This window comes from Aotus nancymaae, unplaced genomic scaffold, assembly GCF_030222135.1.
Source record: "Aotus nancymaae isolate 86718 unplaced genomic scaffold, 86718_ANA_hifiasm-v0.15.2.pri h1tg000008l, whole genome shotgun sequence".
In the NCBI taxonomy this organism is placed as follows: Eukaryota; Metazoa; Chordata; class Mammalia; order Primates; family Aotidae; genus Aotus; species Aotus nancymaae.
The window spans coordinates 43,662,678-43,679,794 of NW_026988419.1; the positions used below are offsets into that span (position 1 = coordinate 43,662,678).

Consider the following 17,117-nt stretch of genomic DNA (forward strand, 5'->3'; position numbering starts at 1 on the left):
CTGGAGTTGGGCATCAATATTATTAAAATCATCATTTAAAGATGGAGGAGAATTTCTCTAGGCAGTAAAGGGGAAGATATTTTCCAGGTAGCAGAATGAAATGAGCACTAGTATGATGGGTTTGTGAAACATAAAACAACTCTGATACTGTTTTCTTACAGACACATGGAGGGAGTAATTAGGTGATGAGAATAGAAAGAATGGGTGAGGCCAGATTTAGTCATTCTTAAAGAGTTGGAAATAAAAATGCAAAATGTTCTTTAATTAAAAGTTAATAATTATAATTTTTTTTATTTTTTTATTTTTTTTATTGCATTTTAGGTTTTGGGGTACATGTGAATAACATGCAAGGTTGTTGCACAGGTGCACACGTGGCAGTATGATTTGCTGCCTCCCTCCCCTTCACCTATATCTGGCATTTCTCCCCAGGCTATCCCTCCCCAACACCCCACCCCCCCACTATCCCCCGTCCCCCCCAACAGACCCCCGTGTATAGTGCTCCCCTCCCTGTGTCCATGTGTTCTCCTTGTTCAACACCCGCCTATGAGTGAGAACATGTGGTGTTTGATTTTGTGTTCTTGTGTCAGTTTGCTGAGAATGATGTTTTCCAGGTTCATCCATGTCCCTACGAAGGATGTGAACTCCTCCTTTTTAATGGCTGCATAATATTCCATGGTGTATATGTGCCACATTTTTCCTGTCCAGTCTATCATCGATGGGCATTTGGGTTGGTTCCAGGTCTTTGCTATTGTAAACTGTGCTGCAATGAACATTCGTGTGCATGTGTCCTTATAGTAGAACGATTTATAATCCTTTGGATATATGCCCAGTAATGGGATTGCTGGGTCAAATGGAATTTCTATTTCTAGGTCCTTGAGGAATCGCCACACTGTTTTCCACAGTGGTTGAACTAATTTACACTCCCACCAACAGTGTAAAAGTGTTCCTATTTCTCCACATCCTCTCCAGCATCTGTTTTCTCCAGATTTTTTAATGATCGCCATTCTAACTGGCGTGAGATGGTGTCTCAATGTAGTTTTGATTTGCATTTCTCTAATGACCAGTGATGATGAGCATTTTTTCATATGTTTGTTGGCCTCATGTATGTCTTCTTTTGTAAAGTATCTGTTCATATCCTTTGCCCATTTTTGAATGGGCTTGTTTGTTTTTTTCTTGTAAATCTTTTTTAGTTCATTGTAAATTCTGGATATCAGCCCTTTGTCAGACGGGTAGGCTGCAAAAATTTTTTCCCATTCTGTTGGTTGCCGATTCACTCTATTGACTGTTTCTTTTGCCGTGCAGAAGCTGTGGAGTTTGATTAGGTCCCATTTGTCTATTTTGGCTTTTGTTGCCAATGCTTTTGGTGTTTTGGTCATAAAGTCCTTGGCTACACCTATGTCCTGAATGGTTTTGCCTAGGTTTCCTTCTAGTGTTTTTATGGTGTTACGTCTTATGTTTATGTCTTTAATCCATCTGGAGTCAATTTTAGTGTAAGGTGTCAGGAAGGGGTCCAGTTTCTGCTTTCTGCAGATGGCTAGCCAGTTTTCCCAACACCACTTATTGAACATTGATTGTTTTTTTCAGGTTTGTCAAAGATCGGGTGGTTGTAGATATGTTGTGTCGCCTCCGACGCCTCTGTTCTGTTCCATTGGTCTATATCTCTGTTTTGGTACCAGTACCATGCTGTTTTGATTACTGTAGCCTTGTAGTAGAGTTTGATGTCCGGTAGTGTGATGCCTCCCGCTTTGTTCTTTTTGCTTAGAATTGACTTGGCTATGCGGGCTCTCTTTTGGTTCCATATGAAGTTTAAGGTGGTTTTTTCCAGTTCTGTGAGGAAGGTCATTGGTAGCTTGATGGGGATAGCGTTGAATCTGTAAATTACTTTGGGCAGTATGGCCATTTTCACGATATTAATTCTTCCTAACCATGAACATGGAATGTTTCTCCATCTGTTTGTGTCCTCTCTTATTTCGTTGAGCAGTGATTTGTAGTTCTCCTTGAAGAGGTCCTTTACGTTCCTTGTTAGTTGTATTCCTAGGTATTTTATTCTCTTTGTAGCAATTGTGAATGGCAGTTCGTTCTTGATTTGGCTCTCTTTAAGTCTGTTATTGGTGTATAGGAATGCTTGTGATTTTTGCACATTGATTTTGTATCCTGAGACTTTGCTGAGGTTGCTTATCAGTTTCAGGAGATTTTGGGCTGAAGTGATAGGGTCTTCTAGATATACAATCATGTCGTCTGCAAATAGAGACAATTTGACTTCCTCCTTTCCTAATCAAATACCCTTTATTTCTTTTTCTTGCCTGATTGCTCTGGCTAGAACTTCCAGTACTATATTGAATAGGAGTGGTGAGAGAGGGCATCCTTGTCTAGTGCCAGATTTCAAAGGGAATGCTTCCAGTTTTTGCCCATTCAGTATGATATTGGCTGTCGGTTTGTCATAAATAGCTTTTATTATTTTGAGATACGTTCCATCGATACCTAGTTTATTGAGGGTTTTTAGCATAAAGGGCTGTTGAATTTTGTCGAAGGCCTTCTCTGCATCAATTGAGATAATCATGTGGTTTTTGTTTTTGGTTCTGTTTATGTGGTGAATTACATTTATAGACTTGCGTATATTGAACCAGCCTTGCATCCCTGGGATGAATCCTACTTGATCATTGTGGATAAGCTTTTTGATGTGCTGTTGTAATCGGCTTGCCAGTATTTTATTGAAGATATTTGCATCTATGTTCATCATGGATATTGGCCTGTAGTTTTCTTTTCTTGTTGAGTCTCTGCCGGGTTTTGGTATTAGGATGATGTTGGTCTCATAAAATGATTTGGGAAGGATTCCCTCTTTTTGGATTATTTGGAATAGTTTCAGTAGGAATGGTACCAGTTCCTCTTTGTATGTCTGGTAGAATTCGGCTGTGAAACCATCTGGGCCTGGGCTTTTTTTGGGTGGTAGGCTCTTAATTGCTGCCTCGACTTCAGACCTTGTTATTGGTCTATTCAGGGTTTCGACTTCTTCCTGGTTTAGGCATGGGAGGAGACTACTGTCCAGGAATTTATCCATTTCTTCCAGGTTTTCTAATTTATGTGCATAGAGTTGTTTGTAATAATCTCTGATGATGGTTTGAATTTCTGTGGCATCTGTGGTGATATCCCCTTTATCATTTTTTATTGCATCTATTTGGTTATTCTCTCTTTTCTTTTTTATTAGTTTGGCTAGTGGTCTGTCTATTTTGTTGATCTTTTCAAAAAACCAGCTCCTGGATTTATTGATTTTTTGTAGGGTTTTTCGTGTCTCTATCGCCTTCATTTCTGCTTTGATCTTAGTTATTTCTTGTCTTCTGCTAGGTTTTGAGTTTTTTTGATCTTGCTCCTCTAGCTCTTTCAATTTTGATGATAGGGTGTCAATTTTAGTTCTCTCCTTTCTTCTCATGTGGGCACTTATTGCTATATATTTTCCTCTAGAGACTGCTTTAAATGTGTCCCAGAGATTCTGGTATGTGGTGTCTTCGTTCTCGTTGGTTTCGAAGAACATCTTTATTTCTGCCTTCATTTCAGTGTTTATCCAGTCAACTTTCAGGAGAAAGTTGTTCAATTTCCATGAGGATGTGCAGTTCTGGGTTGGCTTCTGAATTCTGAGTTCTAACTTGATTGCACTGTGGTCTGAGAGACTGTTTGTTATGGTTTCCGTTCTTTTGCATTTGCTGAGGAGTGATTTACTTCCAATTATGTGGTCAATTTTAGAGTAGGTGTGATGTGGTGCTGAGAAGAATGTATATTCTGTGGATTTGGGCTGGAGAGTTCTGTAAATATCTATTAGGTTTGCTTGTTCCAGGTCTGAGTTCAAGTCCTGGATATCCTTATTAATTTTCTGTCTCGTTGATCTGTCTAATATTGACAATGGTGTGTTGAAGTCTCCCAGTATTAATGTGTGGGAGTCTAAGTCTCTTTGTAAGTCTTTAAGAACTTGCCTTATGTATCTGGGTGCTCCTGTATTAGGTGCATATATATTTAGGATCGTTAGCTCTTCTTGTTGTATTGATCCTTTTACCATTATGTAATGTCCTTCTTTGTCTCTTTTGATCTTTGTTGCTTTAAAGTCTATTTTATCAGAGATGAGAATTGCAACTCCTGCTTATTTTTGCTCTCCATTTGCTTGGTAAATCTTCCTCCATCCCTTTATTTTGAGCCTTTGTGTATCCTTGCATGTGAGGTGGGTTTCCTGGATACAGCACACTGATGGGTTTTGGCTTTTTATCCAATTTGCCAGTCTGTGTCTTTTGATTGGGGCATTTAGTCCATTTTCATTTAGGGTTAATATTGTTATGTGTGAGTTTGGTCCTGTCATTTTGATGCTAGCTGGCTGTTTTGCCCATTGGTTGATGCAGATTCTTCATTGTGTTGCTGCTCTTTACCATTTCGTGCGTTTTTGGAGTGGCTGGTGCTGGTTGTTTTTTTCTATGTGTAGTGTCTCCTTCAGGAGCTCTTGTAAAGCTGGTCTGGTGGTGATGAAATCTGTGAGTACTTGCTTGTTCACAAAGGATTTTATTTTTCCTTCACTTATGAAGCTTAGTTTGGCTGGATATGAAATTCTGGGTTGAAAGTTCTTTTCTTTAAGGATGTTGAATATCGGCCCCCACTCTCTTCTGGCCTGTAGGGTTTCTGCTGAGAGATCTGCTGTGAGTCTGATGGGTTTCCCTTTGTGGGTAACCCGACCTTTCTCTCTGGCTGCCCTTAGTATTTTCTCCTTCATTTCAACCCTGGTGAATCTGATGATTATGTGCCTTGGGGTTGCTCTTCTAGAGGAATATCTTTGTGGTGTTCTCTGTATTTCCTGGACTTGAATATTGGCCTGCCTTGCTAGGTTGGGGACGTTTTCCTGGATAATATCTTGAAGAGTATTTTCCAGCTTGGATGCATTCTCTTCGTCACATTCAGGTACACCTATCAAACGTAGATTAGGTCTTTTCACGTAGTCCCATATTTCTTGTTGACTCTGTTCATTCCTTTTTACCTTGTTTTCTCTAATCTTCCCTTCTCGTTTTATTTCATTGAGTTGATCTTCAACTTCTGATATCCTTTCTTCTGCTTGGTCAATTCTGCTGTTGAAACTTGTACATGCTTCGCGAAGTTCTCGTGTTGTGTTTTTCAGCTCCATCAGTTCACTCATATTCCTCTCTAAGTTGTCCATTCTCGTTAGCATTTCATCAAGTCTTTTTTCAAGGTTCTTAGTTTCTTTGCATTGGGTTAGAACATGTTCTTTTAGCTCACAGAAGTTTCTTATTATCCATTTTCTGAAAGCTGATTCTGTCATTTCATCACACTCATTCTCCGTCCAGTCTTGTTCCCGTGCTGGTGAGGAGTTATGCTGCCTTGTAGGGTGAGAGCTGTTCTGGTTTTGGGTGTTTTCATCCTTTTTGCGCTGGTTTCTTCCCATCTTTGTGGATTTATCTGCCTATTGACTTTGTAGTTGCTGTCTTTCTGATTTTGGTAATTTTAAGTCTGCAGCAGCTGAACTCATAAACCCCCTTTTCTTTTCCCCAAGTGTTCTGGCCCAGGGGTTTAGCACTTTATGCTTTTCAGCTGTGTTGCTACCGTTTTCCCTGCCCACAAGGTGGCAGTCTAGTCACACTCAGCCTGCAGAGGCTTCACTGAGCTGCTGTGGGCTCCGCCCAGCTTCCCTGTGAGCTTCCCTGCAGTCCTGTGGGTGTAGTTAGAACTGCTTCCGCTATGCTGGCCCGCCCCTGTAGTGACGGAGTCTCTGTAGTGGCGGGTTGTCTTGGTTACGGAAAATTGCCCCAGGAACTGCAGGGTGTTTCCTGATGGAGGACGCCCCTCCCCCACAGAGCTGGACCGTCCCGGGTTCAGCCGTGTTTCCAGAGGGGCCCTCTTTGTCCGGTAATCTCTTGGCTTGCCTCCTTGCCACAGCTCCCCTTGCTGGCCCAGAGGGGACACAGTCTCGTTCACTTTGTTCAAGGAGCCGCTGCTCCCCCACCCCGTGCAGGCCGAGCGGCTGCTCCGGTCCAACCAGCGGCACTGGGAACCCGGGGAGCTTCTCCGCCTGTGAATCTCCTGGTCTGTGGGCAGTTAAAATCCACTGCCCTGTGTGCCACTGCGTCAGCTGAAGCAGCGGCTCTGAGATTCGTGGCGCTCCCTTGCCCGGGGGTCTCCTGGCTTGGCTCCCTGCTTCAGCTCCCCTTTCTGGCTCAGAGGGAACTCTGTCTCTCTCGCTCTGCATAAGAAGCCACTGCCCCCCGCTCCAGGGCGTAGGCTGAGCGGCCACTCCGCTCAAACCAGCGGTGCTGGCGACCCGTGGGGCTTTTCCTCCTGTGAATCTCCTGGTCTGTGGGCAGTAAAAGTCCGTCTGGAAATGCGGCATCCACTCACCCTCTGTGCCTTCTCTCGGAGCTGCAATCCCGACTTCCTCCTAAGCGGCCATCTTGGATCGATCTCCAATAATTGTAATTTTAAAGTACTTTGACATATTACTTCAAGAGGATAATACATGACTATATAATAAACTATATAATTTAGTTATTCATAATGTTAGTGAGTTACCTTCTAATTGCATTTATAAAATACATCGATTCACTAAAAATTTAGGCAATTCCATATATCTTCACATAATTTTCGCTTTGTTATTTAAACATGAAAAAGCCTTCTTGAATTTGTCTTTATATCAAATCACTCAGTGCATATATTTAACTTCTAGATTAAAAAACAAAGCATTAATGAAAAATGTGGCAGATATATGATTATAATACTATATTAGAGATTATTTGATAATTACCTGGCCTTTCTTTCTCCTTTTGTTTTTTTTTTAAGAGACTGTCGTTCTGTCGACCAGGCTAGTGTCCAATGGAGTGATCATAGCTCATTGCAGCCTGCAACTCCTGGGCTCAAGCAACTCTCCTGCCTCGGACTCCAAAGCAGCTAGGACTACAGGTATGCATCACCATGCCGGACTAATTTTCTTTTTCATTTTTTGTAGAGATGGGGTCTTGCACTGTTGCACAGGCTGGTATTGAACTCCTGTCCTTCAGCAATCCTCCCACCTTGGCCTCTGAAAGCTCTGGGATTACATGGCATAATTTGTCTTTTGTTAATGGCCAAGTTTGATGACTAAATGATATCTTTAGTATATATTAAATATAATGGAAGTAATTTAATTAGGCAGTAGTTTCCTCTCAAAGTAAAACAAATTTCAAAGTGTGTATGTAGAAACTTATGTTAAAAAATATTCCATGTTATTTTATCTAGCTTTCAGTATCATTGAGGAAAATGACTCAGTAGCTCTCTTTTCTCCTATCTTATAAAAATAAGTTAAATTCCTCTACTTCTGATTGAAAGTGTGACCTGTAGTATTTTATGTACAGAATACAACATACTTCTAAGTTAAGAGAATAGCTTCATATTGCTTTCTTCCATTTACTGCATGATGTCAAGCTTTCTCTTTATTTTTTCAGCCTGAATTATAATTATAAAGCAAACAGATTCTAAGTGCTCTACTTTCCATTTTAAAGTTTCCGTCAAACTGTGGTTTGGGTGTAGGTGGAAAACTATTATGACATTGTTTATGTTTTCGTGTCTGCTTGAGTGATTTCATATATAAACAGTAAAGCTTCAGTAATTTCATTAGGAAAGCCACTTAAAAATAATTGGTTAATTTGTCACAAATAAATTCAATATTATAAAAAGGTATTATAAAGCTTGTATTTTAATTTTTCCATTAAAATAATTCCATTTTTAGAATTAAGTGAATAGTTTTTAAGAAATTAAGTGGTAGTTTTATTATGAATTTATGCAATTATTGAAGTTTTCCCATCTTGTCTCCCAATTAGAAGTAGAAATCTAAATCTCATTTCTAAGAGTTCTAACAGAAAGTATTAATGACAAACTAACAATAATTTTTTTATTTCATTAATTCCTTACAAACTACTGTAGATACTACTAATTGAACAATGAGACTTGCATTTCTGCACTTAATGCATGTGCCTTAGCATTAAGAGTGGATTTAAGCTGAGTGAGGTGTCTGGTGCCTGTAGTCACAGCTACACAGGAGGCTGAGGTGGGAGGATTGCTTGTACTCAAGAATTTAAGGCTGTAATGAGCTATGATCATGCCACTGTACTTCATCTCTGGGTAACAGATCCAGATTCTAGCTCTTAAAAAAGAAAAGAGTAGGTTTTTATAAATCTATAAAATGTCAGGCTTTTTCTAGAATTCTGTGAGCAGAATCTATCCTGTGTCATTTTGTGAGTGTAATTTTTTGTTGAAACAAAATCATAGCAGTGACTTTCAGAGAAAAGAGAAGAAAGTATATCTCTAAAGAAGAATAAATGCAGAGTGGAAAATTTGTGAATAAAACTTCAAATAAGGTAATGAATGGGTGCATTTTCAGGTAAATGGATATAGTTACACAAATTATACAATCAGATTGTGGACACCCTGTTATTCCATTTTGCTTTATTTCCAGGCTAGATTTCTGCAACCAAAGTCAAGAGGACCAGTTGAATTAATAATTTAGTTCATTATATCAAAACATTTGACAGACTGACAAATATATCTGAGTAACTCAGCATGTGGTTAACTGATTGTGTTCATATTAAATAAAGTGCCTTTCATCGCTACCAGGCACTGTTCTACATGAGACCAACAGAATAGTAGCAATGGTGATTTGTCCTGTATGGGTTTTATCCAGTATTTAGAAAGATGATATAAAGTAAAGGTGATGGTAAAAAGATACATTAGTACATATAATTTGTTATTTTAATATTTATTAAATTCCAGTCTAAAACATGACTATCAATAATCACCATGGCCACTGAATTTTATTCTCTGAGTTGCCTTCCTTTTCATGCTTCATATCCTAGGGTCTTCAGACCAGTATTACGAATGAATAGTCACAGATTTTTTTGAGACTAATTTGAATATAGTATGGCAACTCTATTTATATATTTACGCCATGTACGTATTTTCTTTCCACATCACACCATCTGAAAGGCAAAAATCAAAACTGAGTGTATGGCCAGGCACTATGGTTTATATACAATGGACAGTACAGTAGTGTCTGTGAGACTGAATTAATTTGCCTTTAGCTTCAGTTTCAGCTAGAGCCTCTGATTTCAGATAACTTATTGTTTTTACTTGAGTTTTGTATTCATTTAGCATTATTCTTCACTTACTTGCAGTGGGTCCTTTGCAGTAAACAATTGGCTAAGTAATACATCACAGTTTCTTTACAACACCAGATTAGAGGGGATTTCATCTTGATCTCTAAATCAAACACAGGTCAAGGATGGCCAGGTAAACAGAGCCAGTCAACTCAATCTTTGTTTGAACCTCCTGAAGTAATGAGGTCTACTTTCACCATAAAAAATATTGCATCCTCAGTAAAAGATTTTTCACTTGCCACAATAAGGCCTGAAGTTTAAGTTACTATTACTGGAGAGGCAACCTTAATATTTTTATTTTCCCTGAAAATGAAAAACAGAGAAATTCTCCTTTCCTGGCTACAGGTCAACTGTTATAAATGTCTTAAAGAAAATGGAGCCTGGTTTTGTTCAGTACAACAGAGCTGGTAAAGAGGAGTTGTCTTGCGGCAGTATTCCTGCAAGTTGATTTATTTGTTGCTTTAGAAAGAAATTCTATTTCCATTAAAATTATGTCTCTGGGTCGGTGATTCATGAACAGAGGACCTGGAGATGGAATCAGTCTCTTGAGTCTATTTACATTCTTAATCATACACAGCTGCTGAGATGATGGAGGATTTTGGATTTTTCAAAGGCAGAAAGAGTCTTATCTTTTGTCATTAAAACATTAAATCAGTCACATTGAAACAAACCCAAATAATATAATAACTTAGAAAACTATGTTTTGAAGAAGGTAGATGCCCCTTTCAATGTGTAGGGAACCTCTCTTTAGGTATTCTGAGCTCAGTTTTAAGAACATTTTTAAACCTCTTCTATGATTCAAAACAGCTGTAGCTATGTTTTGAGAGATATAAACACTTCCCTCCACTTCCCCCATATTCTTAAGCTTTCCAGGCTCAAGGCAAAGGATTTTAAAATGTGGTAGTTTCTTCTTATCATGTACTTCCTACATCATTTACCTTTTTAACTAAATAGTACTTTGTAAGAAAACCTTTACAGGTATGGAGTTTGAATGCTTACTTGGAGCAAATTGCCTAAAAAAAATTGAAAAACATTAACCACTTTCTTGAAAATTTAGTGTAAGCTTAAAACACCTTCTTAGATACAGCTCAATCAAGATGACACACAAAATTAATCATATCATTCATGTGATCATGTTACATTAAATGACAAAAGAGAGATTATTATGGGTAGCTCTGACTTAAGTGAGTCCTTTACAAGATGAGCTGGGGCTGGGCACAGTGGCTCATGCCTGTAATGCCAGCACTTTGGGAGGCTGAGGGGGGCACATTACCTGAAGTCAGGAGTTTGAGACCAGCCTGACCAACATGGTGAAATCCCGTCTCTACTAAAAATACAAAAGTTAGCTGGACGTGGTTTTGGGAGCCTGTAATCCCAACTACTCGAGAGGTTGAGACAGGAGAATCGCTTGAACCCAGGAGGCAGAGGTTGCAGTGAGCCAAGATTCTCACCACTGCACTCCAGCCTGGGCAACAGAAAAAAAAAAAAAAAAAAAAGAGAGGAATTCAGAGAGATGTGCTCTGATTGACTTGGAAGAAAGCAAGCAACTATATTGCAAACTGCCTCTGGGGTCATGTGGCAAGACACTGCAGATGACCTGTAGGAGCTGATCAGGGTCTTAGGCCAAGACCTAGCAGAAAAAAAGGACCTCAGTTGTACAATTACAAACCTCCCCAACACCTCCACAACCCCTGAATTCTGACAATTAGTGAACTTAGATGAAGACCTTGAGCCCAGATGAGAACTTGCAGCCTCTGCTGACACCTTGATTTCTGCCAGTGGTACGCTAAGCAGAGAATCCAGCCATTCTGTGCTTAGACTTCTGACCTATAGAACTACAAAATAATAAACTTGCGTTAAAAGCTGCTAAATTTGTGGTAAGTTTCACAGCGACAGAAAACAAATACGTGACTAAATCCCACAGATGTTATGCTAAGCAAAAAAGCTGAACACAGAATAATGCAGATTATATGATTTCATTTTAATAAAATTTTAAAGCAGTTCCAAATAAGGAACTTTCTGGATAGGTGGAAATATTCTGTCTTGTCATAAGGATTGAGTTAAATAGTTGTATCTGTTTGTCAGAATTACACTACTAAGATTTTTATGCTCCAATACATGTAAATTATACCTAAAAAACTGTTAAAAAGAATAACTGAGTGGGAGGAGTGTGGAGTACTGAAGATATAGATTAAAACAGAATGGCCAAATATTGATAATTATTGAAGTCAGGTGATAGTTAAATGAGGGCTAGTGTACTATTCTGATTACTTATATGTGCTTGACATAATTTTTTTTAAAAGGCTTTTTAGATTCTCAGGGCTGAGATCTACTGATCTAAGTGGATTAGTGCATGAGAGGAAGTTGTGTCATTAAAATCTTGGGCTACTTTATGGAGAATTTTAGAGAATTAAAAAACACTGTCATAATATCAGAGCTGGTATTAAATTTATCAAATTTCACTTCTTTCATCATCCCCAAGGATACTGATGAGTAGATTGAGACACATGGAAGCCAAATGTCTATTAAGTTCAAATAATGTACATAATAGTACAACTAGGGCTAAAAATCTGAGAAAGAGAAACCTTTTTCTCTTGGATTGCCCTGAAGATTAACCTTTTGATTTCTTCTGTTTCTTTCTTGGCTTTATACAAAGTTGGCTTGGCAGGAGGATCAAACCTGTTCAATGTAAGAAGAACAAAGTCTCCTAATGACACCTGCTATGTTGTTGCTGTAATTAATCTTTGCTTTGAGCTCTGGAGACTCCTCTTTATTTTCAACCATTTCTTCAACCAGCAAGCTCCCATTATTACATAGTCCATCTGGAGTTTATTTTGCCCTTATGCTACTTGACCATGATACAAAGACAGGGTTCTTTTCCTAGGATATTACATAATGAACCTAGCTGTGCCCAGCCAGATACTATATGCTGTGGGATTAGAACACTCTAGGTATCATGTGCATTCTGCTCTTTTTTCCCACTTGTTAAGTTTTCTTTCCAGTAGACTTTATGCTTATATAATGTGTTTCAAGGGCTGTTTTTCTGTTTCCCTTGAATAATAGTTGTTGACCATAAAGGGAAACACAGTACTCATTCCAGTGCTATAATTTTTTGTAAATGGTGAGATAGTTCAACTGAAAATGCCTGCCTTTGGGGTTGTGTCAAATCACTAGCAGAGGTAGTAATTGGTAGCTCTGGTCTCTGTCAGCCCCCACAACAACCCTAGAGCACCAAATCCTAGTAACAGGTAGGTCATACAGAATTCCCGCAATAGTAAGTTTTCTAAGAAAGAAAGTAAAACAAACAAACAAAAAAAGAGATAACTTGGGGAGATGCCAAACACTTCTGGATGTCCTACATTTGAAATATTTTTGCTGGATTCCCTCTCTCTCTTTTTTTTTTTTCAGATTGCATTTTTGATATGCATAGTCTAAGATGCTTAGGCCTATTGTGAATACACCAATAGTCAGGATAGTGATTTCTTTTTTTTTTTAGATTGAAAATTTAAGTGACATAGTATAGAAGTAAGAGAGTAGCCAAAAAAAACGGTGGACTAAAAAATGAAATTAAAAGATCGTGGGTCAGGGAATTTCCATTTCTGTTAGTGGTTGACTAGGTTATTTAAAACCAACTTTCCTTTTGTGAATGATTATAAAATTTGGATAAAATATTAAGAAAAGAACACCTATATGAAGACATCAGATAGCTACCAAGTATTTTTAAGCTAGGCCTTGAAAGAAGAGGGAAACTAACAAAAATGAGTTCAGCATTTGGGGATGCTTTATCCCTCAAGGAAATTGCAGATTTCAAAAGTGAAATCAGTGATTGGAAGGATGAGAAGCTGAGTAGAGCTTCTCTACATTTTATGAAGATGGAGGAATGAAATTTGGAGTTGAGAGTTTGTCAAGGAGCAAGATATGGCTGTCTTTTCAGTTAAGACCTTCAAAAGCTGCATCCTTAAGTAAGGGTAAATCAGAAATAGACTATCCCTTTGCAAGAACTGAAAGTGAGTTTCAAATGATCTCAATTCCTGATTGGATTAAAGCAAACTTTTCTTAACCCTGATAACTTGATAAAAGCAAAAGTTAATTCACTGGAGGAAGAGAAATCACCCAGATTCTCAGATTATCTTTTAAAATGTTTAATGTCTGTCACTCAATAACCATCTAACCCATCCATGCACAACAGTGAAAATGGATCAAAACCAGGAAGGACAGAAATACAAAAAGATGGCAGCAGCATTCAGGACTCACATGTCAGTGCAGAGGAAAATCTGAAAAAGTCCTCAAAGAAGAAGATAAAATGGTAGCTGGAGCCATAGCATTGCAGCTGGAAGATGAGGTCACATACACTAGCAAAGGGTCTATAGGAAGCTGTGGATTGGAAAAGGACCACTTTTTTTTTTTTTTTTTTTTGAGATGGAGTTTTGCTCTTGTTGCTCAGGCTGGAGTGCAGTGGCGTGATCTTGTCTCACCACAACCTCTGCCTCCTGGGTTCAAGTGATTCTCCTGCCTCAGCCTTCTGAGTAGCTGGGATTACAGGCATGTGCCACTATGCCCAGCTAATTTTGTATTTTTAGTAGAGATGGGGTTTCTCCATGTTGGTTAGGCTGGTCTTGAACTTCCAACTTCAGGTGATCCACCTGCCTCAGCCTCCCAAAGTGCTGGGATTACAGGTGTAAACCACCGCACCTGGCCAAAAAGGGCCACTTTTATTCTGATGATGAAGCAATAGAAGCTGACAGTGAGGATGTTGTTGAGTCTTGTGACAAAGAAAATGTAAATGATTCAGAATCAAATATTGGAACTAATACGGACTGGGCAGATGCCATGGCTAAAATCCTTGACAAAACCTCCTGAAAGTAAACCTACTATTCTAGGTAGAAAGAAGGAGCTGGACAAAGAAAAAGAAAAGTTAAAGCAAGGAAGACTAAAGAAAATAAAATAGTGTGATGAGAGGCTGGAGTGGGAAATGATGTGCAGAGTAAAGCCAGATGTTGTCCAAGACAAAAAAATGGAGAGAAATTTTCAGAGAATTGCAATGAGGGGTATGGTGCAATTATTTAATGCTGTTCAGAAACATCAAAAGAACATTGATGAAAAGGTTAAAGAAGCTGGAAGCTCTATTAGAAAGTATGCTAAGTTGATATCAACTATTTCCAAGAAAGACTTCATCAGTGTTTTGTGAGGAATGAATGGAAGTACAAATGAGACAAGTTCAACTGTGAAGAAACCAAAAGCCAAACAGACTGAAGTAAAATCAGAAGAGGGCCCAGGCTGGACGATTCTACATGATGATTTCATGATGGTAGCATCTATGAAAGATGGGGACAGAGGGCCAAGATGGCCGATTAGAAGCAGCTGCAGTCTGTGGCACTCACATAGAGGAATGAAAGGGATAAGTGAATATAGCACTTTCAATGGAAATATCCAGCTTCTGTCATTGGGAGTGATTAGGGAAACAACTCCAACCACAGAGAATGAGGAAAAACAGGGTGGGGCAACAGCCCACCTGGGAGCAACACAGAATCAAGGAAACCTCTCCCCAACCCAGCCAAGGGAAGCAGTGATTGATTGTGTGACCACGGGAAACCACACTTCTCCCATGGATTTTTGCAACCTATGGATCAGGAGATCCCTTGTGAGCCCACACCACCAGAACCTTGGGTCCAACATACAGAGCTGTGCAGAGTCTTGGCAGAGCAGCTGTTCAGACATGTACAAAGACCCAGGAGCTTTATATATACTGTGGCTTCAGGATCCCCACAAATGTGTCTGCAACTCAGGCAAGGTGGGAGGTCCGCACATACCCCTAAGAAGGGGACAGAATCCAGGGAGCCAGGGAGCTAAGCGGTTTCATTCTGCAGGCCTCACTTTCATGGCATCTCACAAGACCCATAGGCTTAGAATTCCAGCCAGCCATTGGCAACAGGGTGTAGCCTGCCTGAGACCAATGAGCCCCCAGTGGGAGGGGTAGGCACCATCTCTGCTGTTTGATCAACTCACGCATTCCAGCACTCAGACTTTGGAGGGTCCAAATAGTCCAGAGGAGGAAAGGTCTCCCCAGCAGCACAGCAGCTTTGCCAGATTGTGGCCCGACTGCTTCTTTAAGCAGGGCCCCAATCCATTCCTCCTTGCTGGGCAGGACCCCTGACCCAGGCCCTTCAGCCACAGTGGCCAGCACATATTAGGGACAGAGCTCTTATCTCTTCCTGGGAGGGAGGGGAGAGTCACCATCTGGGTTGGTTGGATGACTCAGCCATTCCAGCCTGCAGGCATTGGAGAGTCCAAGCCACCAACAGGGGCAGAGGTCGTTCCCCACCATGACACAGCTGTTTTGTCAAGGCATGGCCAGACTGCTTCTCTAAGTGGGACCCTGATTCACTCCACCTCTGGGGTGGGTCCTTCCAGCCAGGTCCTCTGGCCACCCCCATCTGTATTCTATGGGGTCTACAGAGTTCTAATTTCTCCCTGGGATGGGGTGTATGAGAGGCAAAGGCAGGCTGCCACTTTGGCTGTTCAGGCTTCTCAGCTAGTCCAGCCTGTGGGCCTTGGAGAGCTCTAATTGATTGGGGGCTGAGAGGATCCCCAACACAGCACAACTGCTCTACCAAAAAGCAGGCAGACTGCTTCTTTACGTGGGTCCCTGATTCCATTCCTCCTGACTGGGTGAGACCTCCAACCAGGGTCTCCAGCTACCGCATATAGGCACATTTGGGCCAGAAATAGGTCAGTACCCCCTGGGATGGAGCTTTAAGGGGAAGGGGCAGGCTGCCACTTTTGTTGTTTCTTAGACTTCACTGGTGATACCTCCAGGTATAGGAAAAAGTCAAGGCCACTAGGGTCTGGAGTAGACTCTCGGAAAACTGCAGCAGCACTACAGAAGAGTGGCCAGACTGTTAAAAGAAAAACAAACAGAAAACAACAACAACAAACCCACAAATAATCTATCCAAAGGTCAGCACCCTCAAAGATTGATGGTAGATAAGCCCACAAAGATAAGAAAAAAGTCAATGCAAAAATGGTGAAAACTCAATGCAGTACTGACTGCAACATCTCTCCAGCAAGGGCTCAGAATCAGGCTGAGGCTGAGATGGCTGAAATAACAGAAGTAGGCTTCAGAAGGTGAGTAATAATGAACTTTACTAAGCTACAGGTGCATATTGTAATCCATTGTAAAGAAGCTAAGAATGATAAAACAATATGGGAGCCAACGCCAAAATATCCAGTTTAGAGAGGAAAATAACTGACCTGCTAGAGATAAAAAATACACTACAAGAACTTTACAATGCAATCACAAGTATTAATAGCAGAATAGACCAAGCAAAGGAAATAATCTCTGAGCTTGAAGATTATCTTTCTGAAATAAGACAGGTAGACAAGAATAGAGAAAAAAGAATAAAAAAGAATGAGCAAAACCTTTCAGTAATATGGGATTATGTAAAAAGACTGAATCTATAACTAACTGGGCTACTTGAAAGATACAGGGAGGATGGAACCAAGTTGGAAAACATACTTCAGGATATTGACCAGGAGAATTTCCCCAGCCTACTAGACAGGCCAACATTCAAATTCAGGAAGTGCTGAGAACTCCAGTAAGATATTCCACTAGAAGATCATCCCCAAGACACATAATCATTGGATTCTTTAAGGTCAAAATGAAAGAAAAAATGTTAAGGGCAGTGAGAGAGAAAGGCTAGGTCACCTACAAAAGAAGCACATCAGATTAACAGTGGACCTGTCAGTGAAAACCCTACAAGCCAGAAGAGACTGAAGACCAGTATTCAACATTCTTAAATAAAATAATTTCTAACCCAGAATTTCGTATCTGGCTAAACTAAACTTCATACATGAAAAAGAAATAAGATCTTTTTCAGATAAGCAAATGCTAAGGGAATTCATTACCATCAGACCTGCCTTGCAAGAGCTCCTGAAGGAAGCACTAAATAT

The 17,117-nt window shown here is 40.0% G+C and overlaps 1 long non-coding RNA gene and 1 pseudogene across 1 annotated transcript in view; both read left to right on the forward strand.

Annotated features, from left to right (window-relative positions):
- Positions 1-6,825: 6,825 nt before the first annotated feature.
- Positions 6,826-17,117, forward strand: part of LOC105725147 (uncharacterized) — a 194,883-nt gene continuing 184,591 nt past the window's right edge. The window contains exon 1 of the long non-coding RNA XR_001109219.2: positions 6,826-6,939. This is a non-coding gene — a long non-coding RNA (uncharacterized LOC105725147). The remainder of the gene's footprint in view (positions 6,940-17,117) is intronic.
- Positions 13,346-15,144, forward strand: LOC105725129 (RRP15-like protein; annotated as a pseudogene).